This window comes from Panthera uncia (assembly GCF_023721935.1).
Source record: "Panthera uncia isolate 11264 chromosome D3 unlocalized genomic scaffold, Puncia_PCG_1.0 HiC_scaffold_8, whole genome shotgun sequence".
NCBI lineage: Eukaryota > Metazoa > Chordata > Mammalia > Carnivora > Felidae > Panthera > Panthera uncia.
Genome location: NW_026057586.1, coordinates 68,158,079 through 68,176,544, shown reverse-complemented (window position 1 = coordinate 68,176,544; position 18,466 = coordinate 68,158,079). Strand labels below are relative to the sequence as shown.

Sequence of the window (18,466 nt, the reverse complement as noted above, 5' to 3'; positions counted from 1 at the left end):
TTCAATTTGTATTTTGTCGTGCTTGTGAAAGTGAAAACGAATCACAGATTATAAGTGAAGCTGACTTTTTATTTACACTTGCTCCATTTCCTCATAAAGTTCTTTTAAAAAATGATGTTGTAAGATGAGAATACTGCAGTGCTGCAGAGGAAGAAAGGGAGAAGTGGTTGTACTGTGAGGGTGGATAAAGGGGCAGGCATTGAGATCACTAGGCAACAGGCTGTGAGAAATGTAGCATTTCTCATTTGTGTTGTCATGTAACTATGGAAGAACTACCATAGCGCCTAACCTGGTATTTCTTTTTAATCAAGTCCAGCTGTTGGTCATGTGACCACACTCCTTCCTTTGGGTATTTAGGGTGTGTTTTCTCCTTTCTTACGGTGTCTTACACGGCTACTTACGCATCACCTGGAATGTACTCATGTGCTCTAGGAGCCCCTGTTAAACTTGTCTTTACTTACACTGATTCTTTATGAATCACAAGCAAAATGCTCACCCCAAGTTGCATATAAAAACTTCAGAACAAAGAATGTGACTTGACCACATAAGTATTCTTTTAAATTTTTTTTTTTTTTTTTTTATGAATAGAGCTCTTGTTTTTAATTTGATGAGCAGGGAACTTTCCAACTCCAACCCTCTCTTTACAATCTGTCTTTAATTTGTAAAAAAGATGCATTCCAATTTTTTAGACATAAAACTTTAATGGACTTTTTTGGATTTGCTAGTTCTCTAGTCATGATGGGTTATCCTGAAATTCAACATATACCATTTCATGGATTTCAATCTCCTTTTCTCATTTGCACATTTACTACTCTGATATTAAAAAATAATTAGATGTCATCTCACCTTAGTCCTCCTTAAATAATGCACAGTTGCAACTGTTAGACTGTTTTTATAGAATGTTGTTACCAACCAGGTATTCCCTGAAAGAAATATGGAGCATTTTCAACATCTTGGATCATTTGGCTCATTTTATTTATCCTCTGTGAGACATAATCTGTGTGTATTTTTAAGGCTGCTTGGTGTTTAACCATGGAACTTTTTTATCATAGCTTCTTGGTGGCACTAAGAAGCATTTTCCCCTTTGTTTTCTGGGATCTTCTTCTCCCCATCACTCCTTAATGTTATAGCAAATATTTTTAAGACAGTCTAAGTCTCAATACTAGATGAGCTTGGTCATCAATCACCCATTCTTAGCTGAGAAAAATAGATGGTAATTATAGGCATGAATATTTGCTTATAATAATAATAATAATAATAATAATAATATTGCTTTGTTTAAAAAAAATGAAACAGATATTATTTTGAGATAAAAACATCGTGTTTGCCAAAACATTCTAAATAAGACACTCTTTCAAATACACTTGACTCTCTTTTAGGCCTTATCTCAGGTACTTGAGATGCCACATACATCAGTGTGTTGTTTGTGATACATGATCTACTAATAAGATCATGCCAGGTAACATGGATACGTAGGAAAATAACTATGTGGCAAAAGGAAGAAATGTTCTTGTGGTGATATCTATAGATAAAATCACTGAATTCTGTTTGTTAGTGGTATCTTGCTCTTACTTGTTGAAATTTCAGATTGTATGCATGTGTCTGATAATTACTCATGATTATTAGTTTCTTTAAATACTTTTTTTAGACCTATCTCCATGAAATCACAACATACTACATATTTATTGCTTGGAATTTCCTGATATTACTTAATTTGCTAGCAGATTGCTATTTTGTGACATTCTAAGGTATATCCGTTATCTCAAGGATGATGTAAAACTATTAAAGTAAAACTTACTATTTATTTAACATAAATATATTTTTAAAAATTATTTTTAAGGAAGAGCGCTATTGCAAAATCAAACAATGATAGTATGAGAATATTTGGTCTAAACAAATACTAATTTTCACTAGTCCTAGAAGATACACAGTTGACCCTTGAACAACACAGAGGTTAGGGGCACCGACCCCCCCCCCCCCTCAGCGCAGTTGAAAATTCCATATAACTTTTCACTCCCCAAAGAGTTAACTACTAATAATCTACTGCCAACTGGAAGCTATACTGATAACATAAACAGTTAATTAACATATATTTTGTTTGCTATTTGTAGTATATACTGTATTCTTACAATAAAGTAAACTAGAGAAAAGAAAATGTTACTAAGAAAATGTAAGTATTTACAGTACTGTATTATATTTACTGGAAGAAATATGCGTATAAGTGGACTCATGCAGTTCAAAACCATGTTGTTCAGGAGTTAACTATAGTTTGAAACCCCTGGGATTTTAGCTTCCTGAGACAGCCTTTGTAAAACCCAACGAGCCAGTTCTTTTCTCCCAAAATATCACATTTTATAGATTACTTTAGGAATTAATACCAGATTTATCAAAGAAAAGCAGGTAAAAATAATTTTGATTCTGTATTCAGTGTGAAGAATATTTTATTCTACATCTTATATAGTGTTTAGCATTACTGGTGTTTGGTAAATATTTTTTTAGTAAATGCTTAAACATAGCCATGTTTGAAATTTGTGTAAAAATGGTATTAGTTCTAAGGAGATGGGTGAATTCAAGGGACTCCTGAATAAATTGAATATGTCATAAAGGGAATCTCTGTAGAGAGGTAAAGAGAGTAGTCTCCCTTTATCCACAGGGATACATTCCAAGACTCCCAGTAGATGCCTAAAACTGTGGATAGTAAACTTTATACATATTTTTTTCCTGTACATACATACATACCTATGATAAAGTTTAACTTATAAAATTGGTGCAGTAAGAGATTACCAATAACTAATAATAAAATAGAACAATTATAATAATATACTGCAATAAAAGTCTTATGAATGTGGTCTCTCTCAAAATATCTTAGTGTACTCTTTTTTTTTGTGATGATATGAGATGATAAATGCCTATGTGATGAGATGAAACGAGGTGAATGATGTAGGCATTGTGACTTATCATTAGGCTGCTGTGGACCTTCTGATGATGTGTTGGAAGGAATATTATTTGCTTCTGGACCGCAGTTGACTGCGGACAACTGAAATAGTGGAAAGTGAAACCGATGATAAGGCTTTGTGGTGCAAGATGGCCACAGTTTGTTAAAGAACATATTGGTAGTTATTCGGTGGGGGTGAGGGACAGGGAAATGAATGAAGGTGGCCAAAAGGTACAAACTTCCAGTTATAAGAACTAAGTTCTGGAAATTTAATGCACAGCATGGTGACTGCTGTATGGTATATTTGAAGGTTGCCAAGAAAGTAGATCTTTAAAGTTCTATTTACGAGAAAAGGCAATGTTAACTGTGAGGTGATGGGTATTAACTTATTGTGATAATCATTTTGCAATATATGCATATCTCAAATCATTATATACCTTAAACCTATATAATATTATATGTCAACTATATCTCAATAAAGCTGGTGGAAAAAGTAGAAACATTTCACTGAGGAAAAAAATTAAAAGATGGTATGGTTCTTTAACAACATTTGGAGAAGAATCACATTAAAAGACATAGCACTGTAATGAGGAAATCAGGAAGGTACACTTACCCTTCCAACCTATATAATTACCTATTATTTGGTGGAGTAGGAGTATTAAGTAAAAAACTACCTACAGGCTGGACAGAGTATCTATTCCCTGTGTTTTCTTATTACCCTATGTGTAGCCTTATTGCTTTTTGTCATACAGTACATTGAAATTATCTGTTTGCCTGGATATATATTTTAAAGAAATAACATGAAATACAAAGATAATTCAAAAAAATAATGAAAAACCGAAGACAACCCGAAAGCCCTATATTAGGTAGATGGTCATATAAATTTCAGTTTATCTGTTTGAGGCAATGTGCTATGTTGGCCTGTCATCAGGCTGGTAGTCAATTGGCCACAACAGTTCCCAGATATGAGAACCTCCAGAGAGTGAAGAAGAGCTCTCTCTTCCTGTTTCTCCTTTAGGAGTGTGCACATCTTTCCCAGAAGTTCCCAGTTGACTTCCCTTTCTTTCTCATAGCCTCGAATTGGGTTTCATGCCCAGGCATTGGCAAGGGTGATAGGATTTATGGTGACGAGGATTCAGTGACAATTACTGGTACAAGATGTTCAAAGTGGTTCTATTTTTGTAGTGGGAATAATAGAAGTATTTTATTACCTCATTTTTACTTTGAGTTTATAAGGTTTAAATACTGAAAGAATACTGCTTTAATCATCAGGATAAAATAGATATTAATTAAAATATTTTTCTGTTTGTGTATCTTTGTCCTCAGGCCATTCGAGGGCAGGGCTGTGGGCTATGACTTCTTTGTCATGGTATCCCCAGTGCTTAATCCATGCCTGGTGCATAATAAGTTCTCAGTAGTTGCTGAACTGAGTCAAGTATTTAATTAAAGTTAAAAAGAAACAAGCAATAAAGTAAAATTTTATTACTTTTAGGTACAGTTAACATTATGAACTACACTGTATTTAAATGCTAATATGTGAAATAATTAATGAAAAAGTTACTCACAATAGGCTCACATTAATGCAATGCATTTTTCTCAATTTTTAATGTTCCTCTTTTTTTATAGGATTAATTTTTCTTTACTTTTTATGAAATATTACATAACTATACATAAAATGTGTATGTGTACCTTTAAAAATAATTATAACGTGAACAGTTCTATAACTACCTTCAAAAAGAAATAGAACATTACCAGTAACTGGGGCGCCTGGGTGGCTCAGTCGGTTGGGCATCTGGCTTCAGCTTGGGTTGTGATCTCGTGGTTTGCCAAGTTCAAGCCATGCATTGGGCTCTGTGCTGGTGGCTCAGAGCTTGGGGCTGCTTCAGATTTTGTGTTTCCCTCTCTCTCTGTCCCTCCCCTGCTCATGCTCATGCTCTGTCTCTCTCTCAAAAATAAATAAACATTAAAAAAAAAAAACAAAACCAACATGACCAGTACCTTACATACTGCCTTACCTTACATGCTGCTTCCTGCGTATGTCACTCTCCCAATATGGTAAACAGTGTTCCGGTTTTTATGATAAATCATTCTCTTAATACAATACCTAGAGTTTTTTGTTCTTGAAATTTTTTATAAATAGAATGATCTTTTAAGTATTCTTCTGTGACCTATTTCTTTAGGTCATTGCCATGTTTTCATATTCATCAATTTTGATGAATATAGTCAATGCTTGTTCATTTTTACCTCTTTATAGAATTCCATTGGCATAAACACACTACAATTTATTTATGTATTTCACTATTCGTATTTGCAAGTTTTCCCTATTATGAACATTCTGAATATTGCTATGAACAATTCTTTGTAAGAGAGTTCCTCTTACAGTTAAATTGCTGGGTTGCAGAGCATACATATTTTTACCTTTAATACATAATACAAAATTGGTTTTCAAAGTTTTGTTCCAATGTACCCTGCCACCAGCAGGATAAATTTGAGAGTTCTTATTGCTCCATATTCTTGCCAATACTTGGCTAACACAGTTTAAATTGTTTGCCAATTGGATAAGTTGTAATGCACTTTTAACTACTTAAATAACTAAAACTTATGGCTGATTCTTGATTTGAAAGCATAGTAAATTAATCTCTAATTTCTAAACATGTTCTTAAAAAGAATGTATCTTTTCTGAATTATTGTAAATTCTGAATTCATGGTATCTAAATTGCTAAGGGAATGTAATAGAGAATTTGCATAGTTTCATGTTAAATTCATTTATCCAGGGGGCGCCTGGGTGGCGCAGTCGGTTAAGCGTCCGACTTCAGCCAGGTCACGATCTCGCGGTCCGTGAGTTCGAGCCCCGCGTCGGGCTCTGGGCTGATGGCCCGGAGCCTGGAGCCTGTTTCCGATTCTGTGTCTCCCTCTCTCTCTGCCCCTCCCCCGTTCATGCTCTGTCTCTCTCTGTCCCAAAAAAAAAAAAAAAAAAAAAAAAAAAAAGTTGAAAAAAAAATTCATTTATCCAGATTATTTCCTTCAATTAGAACAGATATACAGGGCTCTAGTTATGATACAGAAATTTGAGTCAGGGAGAAGAGGTGGTGCCAGAGATTTATTCTGCATAGTTTTATTTTGCTTAATCTGGCTAATGTCCAAAATTGCATGTAGCCTCTTATACTTTGCTTTGGGTAACAGGCATAAACATATATTTATGAGCATAGACCTATTCAGGACATACGCTTTCCTCAAATGTTCATGCATATCATAATTTTGTATGTTGAACTTTATTTTATTTTATTTATTTATTTCTTTAAAAATTTTTTTTTAACGTTTATTTATTTTTGAGACAGAGAGAGACAGAGCACGAATGGGGGAGGGTCAGAGAGAGAGGGAGACACAGAATCTGAAACAGGTTCCAGGCTCTGAGCAGTCAGCACAGAGCCCGACGCGGGGCTCGAACTCACATACCGCGAGATCGTGACCTGAGCCGAAGTTGGACGCTTAACCGACTGAGCCACCCAGGCGCCCCAAACTTTATTTTATTTTAAAGTTTGTTATTTTCAGAAAGAGTGAGTGAGTAAGCGTGAGCAGGTGAGGGGCAGAGTGAAAAGTTGAGAGAATCCCAAACAGGCTCTGCGCTGACATTGGACACCACCCAGGCGCCCCATGTATGTTGTACTTGAAAGATCAAATTAAGAGTAGTCTAAATCTTACCTATATAGACAGGAAAAAAAGGGCCAGCTTTAAAATTTCCTGATTAGCTTCTTAAATTTAATATTAATTTTTATCAAAGTTATATATCTTTTTTATTTATTTTACTTAGTTTTTAAAGTTTATTTATTTTTGAGAGAGAGTGAAAGAGTGTGCGAGCAGGAGAGGGGCAGAGGGAGAGAGAGAATCGTAAGCAGGCTCCATGCGGTCAGCACAGAACCCCACGTGGGGCTCAAATTCATGAACCATGAGATCATGATCTGAGCTGAAATCTAGAGTCTGACGCTTCACTGACTGAGCGACTCAGATGCCCCCATATAACTCTTTTAAAGGCCTGAGGAACTCCTACGCTCCCCTGCAATATTTTGCCGCTCCTTACCCTCCCTCAACCATCTAGCTTCCTTCTCTTTAAAGGCAACAAAGTTCAACTCTTAGCAGTTTGTTTTGTCATTTACCTCCTGTATGCTTTTGCTTTTACCTTTTGTTTTTTAAAGAGGAGGAGAGTGTACATGTAGGGGAGGGGCAGAGTGAGAGGGAGAGAGAGAATCTCAAGCAGGCTCTACACCCACTGTGGAGCCCTACATGGGGCTCCAAGAGTCTGACGCTTAACCGACTGAGCCACCCAGAGCCCCTACCTTTTCTTTTCTTTTTGGTTGCAGTTAATATATATAACATAAAAGTTACTATTTTAACCATTTTTAAGTGTACAATTTAGTGGCATTAAGTACATTCTCATTGCCACACAGCCATCATCACTTTTGCTGTGAATTCTTAATTTTAAAGTATTATCTATTGTCCCACATGAAAGATGAGGATTCAACTCTTTTTCCCCCTCTCTCACTTATATACACACTTCCTGTACTCTCATTCTCCCAGTGTAATTATATCCAAAATTTGTGTGGATTAGAATTGATTATTTGTATTGGTATTACTCTGAACAGGTAATTCACAGCTGAATTATTTGGCCTGCTCTTGAGTCATTGATAATTGTCCCCCAGTTTTTCTATGTATGTATTACTTATCCATTACCAAACTACCCCCTAATTCTCTAAATGTCTTCTCATTGCATTTAGACACACTGAGTGTTCCATCAACCTCCTCTTCTGGAGGATGGCTCTGCTGACTGGTTTCGGTTAGGACCGGCTGCTCTTTCCCCAAATGTGCAGTTGTCATTTTTGGATCTCCCTTCTCCATCCGCCTGAAAATTCCCTTTGCTTGAGTTAAATATGGAATTGATTCCATATCTTCTTCACTTGTCATTCATTCCCTCCTTTTGGTGGTATACTTTGGTCAGTAGCTTCCTGAGAATGAGCGGATGGGAGGTAAGTTGGCTGAGACACTGCAGGTTTGAAGAATACCTGTTTCTTTTGACTTACACTTGATATTTTGACTGCTTATAGAATTCTAGGTTAGAAGTTATTTTTCCTCAGGTTTTGCTTGTCGTTTGCCTTGTCGTTCCACCAGACTTTCTCAATCTGAAGACCTTCTGAATCCTTCTTTGTGTCAAACCTGTTTATTCCATATGGAAGTTTTAAAGCATTTTCTTTTTAATCATAGTATTATGAAATTTCTTTTTTTTTTTTAATTTGAGAGAGAGAGAGAGAGAGAGTGTGCATGTGAACGAGGGAGAGGGGCAGAGAGGCAGAGAGAATCTTAAGCAGGCTCTCGACTCAGCATGGAGCCTGACATGGGGCTTGATCCCACAACCCTGGCATCATGACCTGAGCCAAAAACAAGAGTCAGCTGCCTAACCAACTGAGCCATGCAGGGGTCCCCATATTATGAAATTTTTTGGTGATATTTTTTATTTGAAGAATACTAGTTTGGGTGTATATTATTTGATAATCTCTTTTAATTTGGAAATTTATGTCATCAATTCTGTTTTCTTTATTATTGATTTACACCTTTAACATCTTGTTACATTTTCTTTCTGGCACTTCTCTTTTACAGATATTGTAATTCCTAGACTCTCTAGTTTTACTATCTTTTCTGTGATTTTTGTCTTTTTGTTCTGCTTTGTAGGATATTTTCTGTTTTATCTTTTAATTCTTATGCTGAGATTTTTGTTTCTGTTATCTTCTTTCTAATTTCTAAGAACTTTTCCTTTGCTTTTTTTTTTTTTTAATTACATTGTCTTGTTTCATGGAGTAGTGTCTTACCTGAGGATGTTTATGATAGTAATTTTGAATTTTGATTTGTTTTTACAAAATGGAAACAAAAGAAAAGGAAATGAAAAAAGGAAAATGAAATAAAAATTACTAAACATTGTTAGCAAGTTTGAAAATTTTGCATCTTACTCAAAGAAAATATAGCTTCTTTATTTTTTGTAATGATTCTAATCTTCCTTACAAGTCTCTCACCCAGTTGGGTAGTGTTAGGCAAGGGAACACAGCGTTACACAGCTTGAACTTGCTCATTAATGTCACTTCCATTAGCTAATTCAGCTTCTCTTAGGTATATGCTCAGTCTTTCAGATTATTCCCACTGCTTGCCCCTGCTGTACATCAAGATGCTGTTTAAGTGCTATGGGGGTGGGTTCAGGTGATTTTGTGAAGGTGGTAGGGAGTATCTTGAAATTCTGTACTGGTCATTGGTCTTCATTGGTATCCATTGTGGGTTGCTTCTCCAATCTTGTCTTGGACTTACTTGATTGCTTAGATCCTTTTGGATTGATACTTCCAGAGCTTATGAAGCTTCTGGATCCTCTTTATATATGTAGGTCATAGGAATCAGGAGTGTTGCCTCAAGCTCATTTATTTGCTTCTTTCCTCTGCTAAGATTCTGTTGTTCCTCCTTCCAGACCATATTGCCCCAGGAGCATCCTGCATGATGGTCTTTTCTCAGGGCTTCATGTGGGGAGCTAGGCAAAAGCCTTGTGCTATATTCGATTTTTCCCTTGTTTACATACTAGGCATAGAGGGGGTGGGCTTTCTCTTTCCTCCTAACATTTGGAAGGTCCTTTATTTCATGGCTGTTTCTTTTCTGAAGTGTAGTATGTGTCCTACCCCCTTGACTGGAGCTACAATGGCAGGTATAGGGAGAGAAATTTGCCAGTAAGGGAGAATCCAAAAATATCATCCCAATTATATTAATTAATCATTTCATTATATATCAGGAAAAATTTTGTCATCTCCTTTTAACATGATTTCAGCACTACTGAACTTTTTCCATCTGTAATAGTAAATATACTTTTCCAACTCTGAATCAGTCATTCTCAGTCATGATTTGTGAGATGTAGTCTCAAAACCGAATTTGAAATTAGTAAGCAGTTAGTAAGAGCTATTTTTATATTCTTATGGCATTTCCAGAAGTTGGCTGGGATGTGCAGATTCCATTTTAGCTGCTTTTCATTTGGAAACTCTTGGATCAGATCCAGTTCTTTGAAAGATGGATTATGTGAATATATGTGTTTTAAGAATATATCAAAATGTGTAATCAGGGAATTCCTTTTGATAGTGTTACTAGCCACTCCAGGCACCATATCTTATTAAATTCAACCAGGTATCCTAAAATGTCCTTTTTGGTACATTTGGAGCAATTTAATTTTTTGTGGATATTTTGGTAAATTAAAATTGTTCTTAATTTTCTTTTTCTAGAGACAGAGCACAGGCCTGTATTACCCAGATATATTGTTTCTCTTGTCTTCCCAGCTGAAGTGAGTGATAGTTGTTCTCTGCTGTGGATTGTTAAATTGTCAGCCTGGAGAACTGTACTATATATGGATGATCCTCGCAGAATGTAGCAGGGATTTTCACCTTTGGTGGAGATGGGTCATATTTCTCTTTTGAGAGCCTAATGAAGGCTATTGATCACTTCCCTTCCTGTACCTTCACCCCAAAATAGTACGTCAACACATTTGTTTCCACTTTAGTGTTTTGCATTGGAATAAATATAATTTGTAGACCAGTGAGTGGTTCTCAAGATTGATAGCAGAGGTGGGGGCAAGGTGAGATGAGCACAGGGAGAGAGGGATCAGAATGATTTGAAATATTTTGAAGTTTATATATGTTCTCTTATTTTCTTTGAAGTATTCTCATATTCCTTGAAGTATGACTAGCTCTTTGAAAATTCACTGCTAGAGTGAGCCACTTTATGCATTGTGTAGTGTTGTTCAGATATTTAGAGTGTTGGGTGGAAAACGTATGGAGAGACTATCTCAGACAAAAATGAAACAATTGTGTGTAAAGCATTATGGTAATATCATTTTAATGTAAAAACTAAAAACTTAGTGGTTACTTCCTTAAAAAATTAAAGTAAAACCAAATTTGGCAAATAAAAGAATTAAGTCTGAATAGACCATTAAATCTATTTTGTGGAGTACTCCTTGAAGTGGCATCTTGTAAGTTCTTTGACATTAATTTGGTTTCAGCTTTAGAGTGGTGCCTGGCTGGCTCAGTTGGTAGGGCATGTGACTCTGGATCACAGGGTTGTGAGTTCAAGCCCCACATTGGGCATGGAGCTTACTGAATAAATGAGTGAATGAATAAAAATAAAGATACTGCATCTGATTTCAACCTTAGAGTTTAAAAACATTACTTCAAAAATTTTACACTTAAAGGAGGTGAAATTGACATTAAATAGAAGTAACCATTTTAAAGTAAACCATTCAGTGGGATTTAGTACATTTGAAATATTGTGCATCCACCACCTGTCTTTAGTTTTTCCAAAACATTTTCATCACCCCAAAAGGAAACTCCATACTTCGTAAGCAGTTGTTCCCCATATCTCCCTCCCCTTGCCCCCTGCCAGCCACCAATGTGCATCCTGATGGTGGATTTACCTATTATGTAAATTTCACATAGCTAGAATCATACAATATGTGATCTTTTGTGTGTGGTTTCTTTCACTTAGCATAATGTGTTTGAGATTCATCTACTTTGTAGTATTTATCAGTACCACATTCCTTTTTATTCCTGGATACTATTTCATTGTGTATATACATTATAATTTGTTTATCCATTGACAGACTTTTGGGCTAGTTACACCTTTTGCTTATTGTGAATATTGGTGCTATGAACTTGTGTGTACATGCATTTGTTTAGTGCTGTTTTCACTTTTTTTTTAAGTAAGCTCTGTGCCCAACGTGGGGCTTGAACTGACAACCCCGAGATCAAGATCGCATGCTCCACTGACTGAGCCAGTCAGGTGTCCCTGTTTTCACTTTTTTAAGAGTATATATCTAGACGTGGAATTGCTGGGTAAAAGAAGAAAACTATCATTTCCTTTTACACTTAACACTTTTATACTACCCCTGACACCAAATGTGTGGATTCTTCACCACAAGCAATTTTCTTATTCTCTGTGGACACCAACTGGATCTCTTACAGTTTAATTCAGTTCTGACCCTAACTACCTGGAGTTGACATAGATTCCACAGTTAAGGGTTCAGTCCCATGAGACTGCTCCCCCACTTCAGATATTAATTCCAAGTCCTAGGTTGTCACTTGAACTTCTGACCAAATGGCTATAAATTGGGGATTCTCACAAACCCCTCTTGGGTTTGTTAATTTGCTGGAACAGCTCACAGAACTCAGGAAAGTGCTTTACTTACTGGTACTCATTTATTATAAAGGATACAACTCAGGAACAGCCAAATGGAAAAGCATAGGGCAAAATCTGTGGGAAGGGGCATGGAGATTCCATGGCCTTTCTGAGCATGCCACTCTCCCAGCACCCCAATGTGTTTACCAACCCAGAAGCTCTCTGAACCCCTTCAGTTAAGGTTTTTTATGGAGGTTCAATTATGTAGACATGATTGATTAAGACATTGGCCATTGGTGATTGAAGTAAGTCTTCAGCCCTTCTAGTCTCAGAAGTTGGGGGTGGAGCTGAAAGTTCCAACCTTCTAATCACATGGTTGGTTCCTGTGGCAAGCGATCCCCATCCTCCAAGAGCTACCTCATTAGCACAAATTCAGATATAGATGAAAGGGGCTTATTATGAATAACAAAAGACTCTCCTCACTCCTGTCACTCAGGAAATTCCAAGAGTGCTAGGACCTCTGTGCCAGGCCCTGGGGATGAGGACCAAATATGTATTCCTTATATCACAACATCACATGGGTCACGTAGTAATCCTACATGTAACTTTTAGAGAAACTGCCAAACTGTTTTCCACAGCCATTCGACTATTTTACATTCCTACTAGCAGTTTATAAGGGCTCCAATTTCCCTACAACCTCACTTGTTATTTCCATTTTTTAAAATTATAGCTATCCTAGTGAATGTAAATTGGTACCTCCTTGTGGTTCTCATTTGGATTTCCCTAGTGACTCATGATGTTGAGCATCTTTTCATGTGCTTATTGGTCATTTGTATATCTTCTTTGCATCAATCTTTGGTTTTGATGGTAAGAATTGTTAAACACCTTGATTTACAAAGGTGTTTATAGTAGTCGCAAAGCACATCATTTCAACTCATAATTTCTTTGACAGGAATTACTTGCCTCATATCAAAGAATCCCAGAAATTTTCAAGACTTGATTTCTATATATGTTATATTGTTTGCTCTGCCCTTTAGCATGGTCACAGCATTATTGACAGTGTCATTAGTAAGAAATGGATAACAAATATACATATCCCATTTAAGGTCTTTGAGCAAAAGAATTCTTTTAAAATATTTCTATAGATTTCTATTATTTTTTTGATTGACTCTTTTTGTTCATTAATAGGTGTTGTTTTTTTTTTTTAGAGTGAGCAAGTGGGGGAGAGGGGAAGCAGGAGGGGAGAGAGAGAGACAGAGACAGAGACAGAGACAGAGACAGAGAATGAATCTTAAGCAAGCTCCATGCTCAGTGCAGAGCCTGATGCAGGTCTCAATCCCATGCCCTGGGATCATGACCTGAGCTGAAATCAAGAGTCAGACATGCAACCAACTGAGCTACCCGGTACCCCAGTATGTATTCATTTTATTTTTATTATTGAAATCTAGTTGACATATAATGTTATATTAGTTTCTTTTCTTGAAACACCTTAACAGCCTTCCTCTGATGGAGTGATTGGCTTTAATGTCAGAGGACTTCTTTTGGGCTTTTGGTAATCTTTGACACTAAGCTTGGTGTGCTGGTTGGTCAACTATTGTTTCTCAAGCTCCAAACCTACCTTGTTATACACTGTGATCTTGGGGATGGGACTCTGCAAACTACTTTTTTTTTTTTTTTTTCTTTTTTGCCAGCTGCTCTCTTCTTCTAGTGCAAAGTGCTAGAAGGAGACTGGAAGTCAGGAAGTAGGAGAATTTATATGCTTATTCTTGTTTGCTTGCATTTTTCAGTGTCACTCTAACAATGATATTTACCCTGGCAGTGGCAGTTGGTTTGAGTCTCTAGTTTTTACACCATCCTTGAAACCAACTTTATGTTGCCCTTTCAGAGATAAGTCTTCAAAATTAAATCTTCATGACAGTGTCCCTCAAACTCATCTTTACATGTCATAAATGTAAAATAACTTATTTTGCTCAAACACATATATTTTACAATGTCTATAATGAAGATACAAATACAAAGTAGTTGTTCCTATGTCTGTCTTCTATGAAGTCATTTTTAATTAACTTCAATAAAGGTGGCTTATTCTCTTCTGCACATATTACATGATTCATTTTCCATTACAAGGTTTTTGCCTTTATTTATTTATTTATTTATTTATGAATGAGAGAGTGAGCACACGAGCAGGGGAGAAGGCAGAGGGAGAGACAGAGAATCTTAAGCAGATTCTATGCTCAGCACAGAGCCTGATGTGGGGCTTGATCCCACAACCGTGGGATTGAGACCTGAGCCGAAATCAAGAGTTAAAACACTCAAGTGACTGAGCCACCCAAGTGCCCTGCCTCATTATTTATTTTTACTAAAAGTACTTAATTACCATGCTTACTCAGTATTTTAAAGGTGGTCTAAGCATCTATTTCACCTTTTTGTGTGAGTGTACATTTTAATGATTCATTCTGGCATTCCATAAATACTTGAGCATCCCATATGTGCCAGATGTTCTGTTCGATATTAGAAATATAATGATACACAATTCAGACATGCTCTCAAAGAATACTTTATTTTGACAGGGCATATAACTATTGAGTAATTACAAAGCTAATACTTCCTGATAGGGAAAAAACAGGATAGTATAAGAGCACACGGCAGGGATTAAGCATGGTTCACCTAGTTGGGTGATTCAGGGACAGCATCTCTTAAGTGATATTAAGTCTCATTTAAGATGAGACTTAAACAATGATTAGAGGCTAGCTGGATGTGAGAGAGAGAGAGGATATGGAAGAGCATTCCAGGTTCAGCATTGAGAGAGTGGTTCCAGTTGAGACAGGAACTGTATCATAGTGGGTTTTATAATTTATGTTAAATAGATTGGAGTTTATCTAAAAGTCAATGGGAAACCATTGAGGGTTTTTTCCTAGCAGAGGAATAACATTATATTCATTAATTACATAGAGCATGTCAGATGCTCTTCTAAGCCTGGGGATACAAAGGTAACATGGCAAAGTTCCTGCCTCCTGGAATTTGCATTCTGTTGCAGGCAACAGATGGACACACAAATATACAGTATAATTTCAGAATCATCTTGATAAATGCTATAGAAGAAACGAAGTAAGGTAAGGAGATAGAAAATGAAGGAGAGGAAGTAATTTTAGGTGGAGTGATCAGGGAAGTTCACCCTGAGGAGATCATCCAAGAAGATTTCTCTGAGTAGACATTTGAGCAGAGACCAGAATGAAGTAAGAAAGTGAGTCCTATGAAGATCTGTGGAAAGACTTCCAGGAAGAGAAAACAGATTGTGAAAAGTATCTGGGTTGGAATGAGCTTCATATGTTGGAGGAATTACAAGAAGTTTATGAATGAGAAGACAGGTATGGAATGAGGTCAGAGAGATAGGTACAGCCCGAGTCCTTGCTTAATAGGACCCTGTAAGCCATAATAAGAAGTTGGATTATATTTTAAATGTGAATGAAAGCAATTGCAAAGTTTTGAGGGGAGCAATGTGACTTAAGTTTTGAAAAGATCACTCTGGCTTCTCATAGAGGATAGAGTATAAAGGGGTGAGGTTAGAAGCAGGAAGTTCAGTTAGGAGGCTTGTTGCCACCATCTAGGAAGAAAATAATGATGACTTGGACCAGGGTATTAGCTGTTGAAGTGGTGAGAATAGTTGAATTTAGGATATATTTGGCAGATACAGTCAATAGGATTTGCTGAAGAATTTGAATGTGGATTGTAAGAGAAAGAGAGGATGACTGTTAGATCCTTGACCTGTGAACTGAGTGAGTGCTGAAGCTACTTCTGAGATGGGAAAGATTGAAGGAAAAGTAGACGTTTTTTGGAAGGGAGTAGTATAAAACCCAGAGTATTTTTAAAAATTCTGTTTAAATTTGAGATTCCTCTTAGGTATCCAAGTGGCGATGACAAGTAGGTATTTTGGCCCATGGGAGAGAATCAGTGCTCAGGCTGTAAATTTGGTGTTCATTAGCACATAGATGGTAATTGAAGTTATAATAAAACTCTATGAGATCCTTAGAAAAAAATATAAATACACACACACACACACACACACACACACACACAAATACATACACACATACAGAAGAGAGAAGACCCCTATGGCACTTTGACATTTAAGATTTGGGAAGAGGTGGACAGATGAGCAAAGGAGCCTGAGGAAGAGCAGCCAATGTAGTAAGAGAAAAAACTGGAGAATATGATATCCTGGAAGTTAAGTGAAAGAGGGACTGATCTATTATGTCAAATACTGAGATATGTTCTGAAGAAAGGCCACTTTGATATAGTATGGATGGTGGACTACAGAAAGGCAACATTAGAATTGGGGAAATAGAATGTTGTTGCAGCTACACAGAAGAGAATTGACAAATAGTGCCTTATGCTGGGACATTGGCAGTAGGGATGGAGAGTTGTAGGCAAATTCAGGAGGCAGAATAAACAGACTTGATAGTTGGGTATGGGGTGAGTGTTATGGGTTTTAGGTATAATATTTGAAAAGATTGAACTTTAAAAACTAAAGTATTTAGGGGCACCTGGCTGTCTCAGTTGGCAGAGCATGTGATCCTTGATCTTACAGGTTGTGATTTGAGCCCCATGTTGGGTGTAGAGATTACTTAAAAAAAAACTTGGGGTGCCTGGGTGGCTCAGTCAGTTAAGCGTCTGACTTGGGCTCAGGTCATGATCTCATGGTTTGTAGGTTCAAGCCCCACATCGTGCTCTGTGCTGACAGCTCAGAGCCTGGAGCCTGTTTCAGATTCTGTGTCTCCCCCGCTCTCTGTCCCTCCCCGACTTGTGTGTGTGTTCTCTCTCTCAAAAATAAATAAACATTTAAAAAATTAAAAAATAACTTTTAAAACACAAGTATTTAAGCAAGCAAACAAAAAGCTAAAGTTATTGCAGCTGGAGTATATTTTGATACATTAGAAGCTGAGGTTTTAGTATTATTTGAACTGGTCAATTACACAAGTTTGGCTAAATCAAACTACAGTTGGCCCTTGAACAGCATGGGTGTTGGGGCACTGACCTCCCCCCACCAACCCTGTGCAGTTGAAAATTCATGTATAATTTTTGACTCCCCCTCGCCCCCCAACTTAGCTCTAATGGTCTACTGTTGACTGGAAGTCTTACTGACAACATATGCAGTTGACTAACACATATTTTGTATGTTATATGTATTATATACTATATTCTTACAATAAGGTAAGTTAGAGAAAATGTTATTAAGAAAATTATAAGGTAGAGAAAATACATTTATAGTACTATACAGTAGTGAAAAAAATTATTAAGTGGGCCCATGTGTTTCAAACTTGTGTTGTTCAAGGGCAGCTGTATTTAATGACAATTTAGCCAATATTTTGGATTAGGGCATATCAGTTAACCTTTGCAGAAAAAGTATTCCTAAGCATGTTGATTAGGTAGAGATTGCTATAGGCATTATCAACTCATGTAAACCATTTTTTAAGCAATCAATTTTGAGCAGGCCCTCTACATAGCAACTCTTTTTAGGTTCACTATGCAGTTGGAAATAAACTGAAATTCCTCAGGGAATTCTGTTATTCAGACTTGGCAGTATTTCTGACATGCTGTGTCCTCATTACATGTTAATGTCTACATTAATGACATCCACATTAATGAGGTGCTATATGATTAAAATACTGAAATATTTTTGGGTTTTGGTGATAATCTACATCTTACTATGCAAATGAACTCTAAATGATGAATTGTTTATGATCAATATTAAAATGAATCCATGGTAGTTTCTCTGGAATTGTTTGTCTGGTAAAAGGTGAATGGATAAGAAAAGGACTTGAGAACTTTCACTTCTGAAAGAATACTAGATAAGTTAGGTTAAAGGGACCTTTCGCTGCAAGCCATTGAATAATGCGTTGCTGGGCTTACAGAAATTAAGGGAAATGTGACATCTTTCAAATGCAAAGCGAAACAAAACAACAAAAACAACACCCCAACTAAAAACTGTGAACTGAAACAGGAACAGTAAATGATAAACATACTTGAAATGTTAACTCTGCAAGTAAATGCCCATATCAGCACAGTGGTTAAGAGTCCAAGCTTTAGGCTGATGACAAAGTAAGAAAGCTGAATGTGAGATTCTAGCTTTAAGCCAAGTATCGTAGAAGGGAGCTAAAATGAGATTGGTAGAGCCCCATGGTTCCTGGCAGAAGCAAATATAAATTCTCTATGAAGGAAAAGATTCTTGAGTTGCCCCCGCCCCTCAGGATTCTCTCAGATTAAGATCAAGTACATATGAAGGTCATAATCAAAGATCACCAACCATGCAAGGAGACAAGTTATTGTTCAGGAGTTTGCTGAAAATACAACAGA

At 36.6% G+C, this 18,466-nt stretch overlaps 1 protein-coding gene and 1 non-coding gene across 2 annotated transcripts in view; both read left to right on the top strand.

Moving 5' to 3' along the window:
- The window catches only part of TTC28 (tetratricopeptide repeat domain 28), a 622,119-nt gene that overhangs the window by 80,040 nt on the left and 523,613 nt on the right, over positions 1-18,466 (top strand). The gene's annotated exons all lie outside the window — the stretch shown is intronic.
- On the top strand, positions 11,016-11,088 carry TRNAQ-CUG (transfer RNA glutamine (anticodon CUG)). The gene has a single exon. It is a non-coding gene; the product is annotated as a tRNA-Gln (tRNA).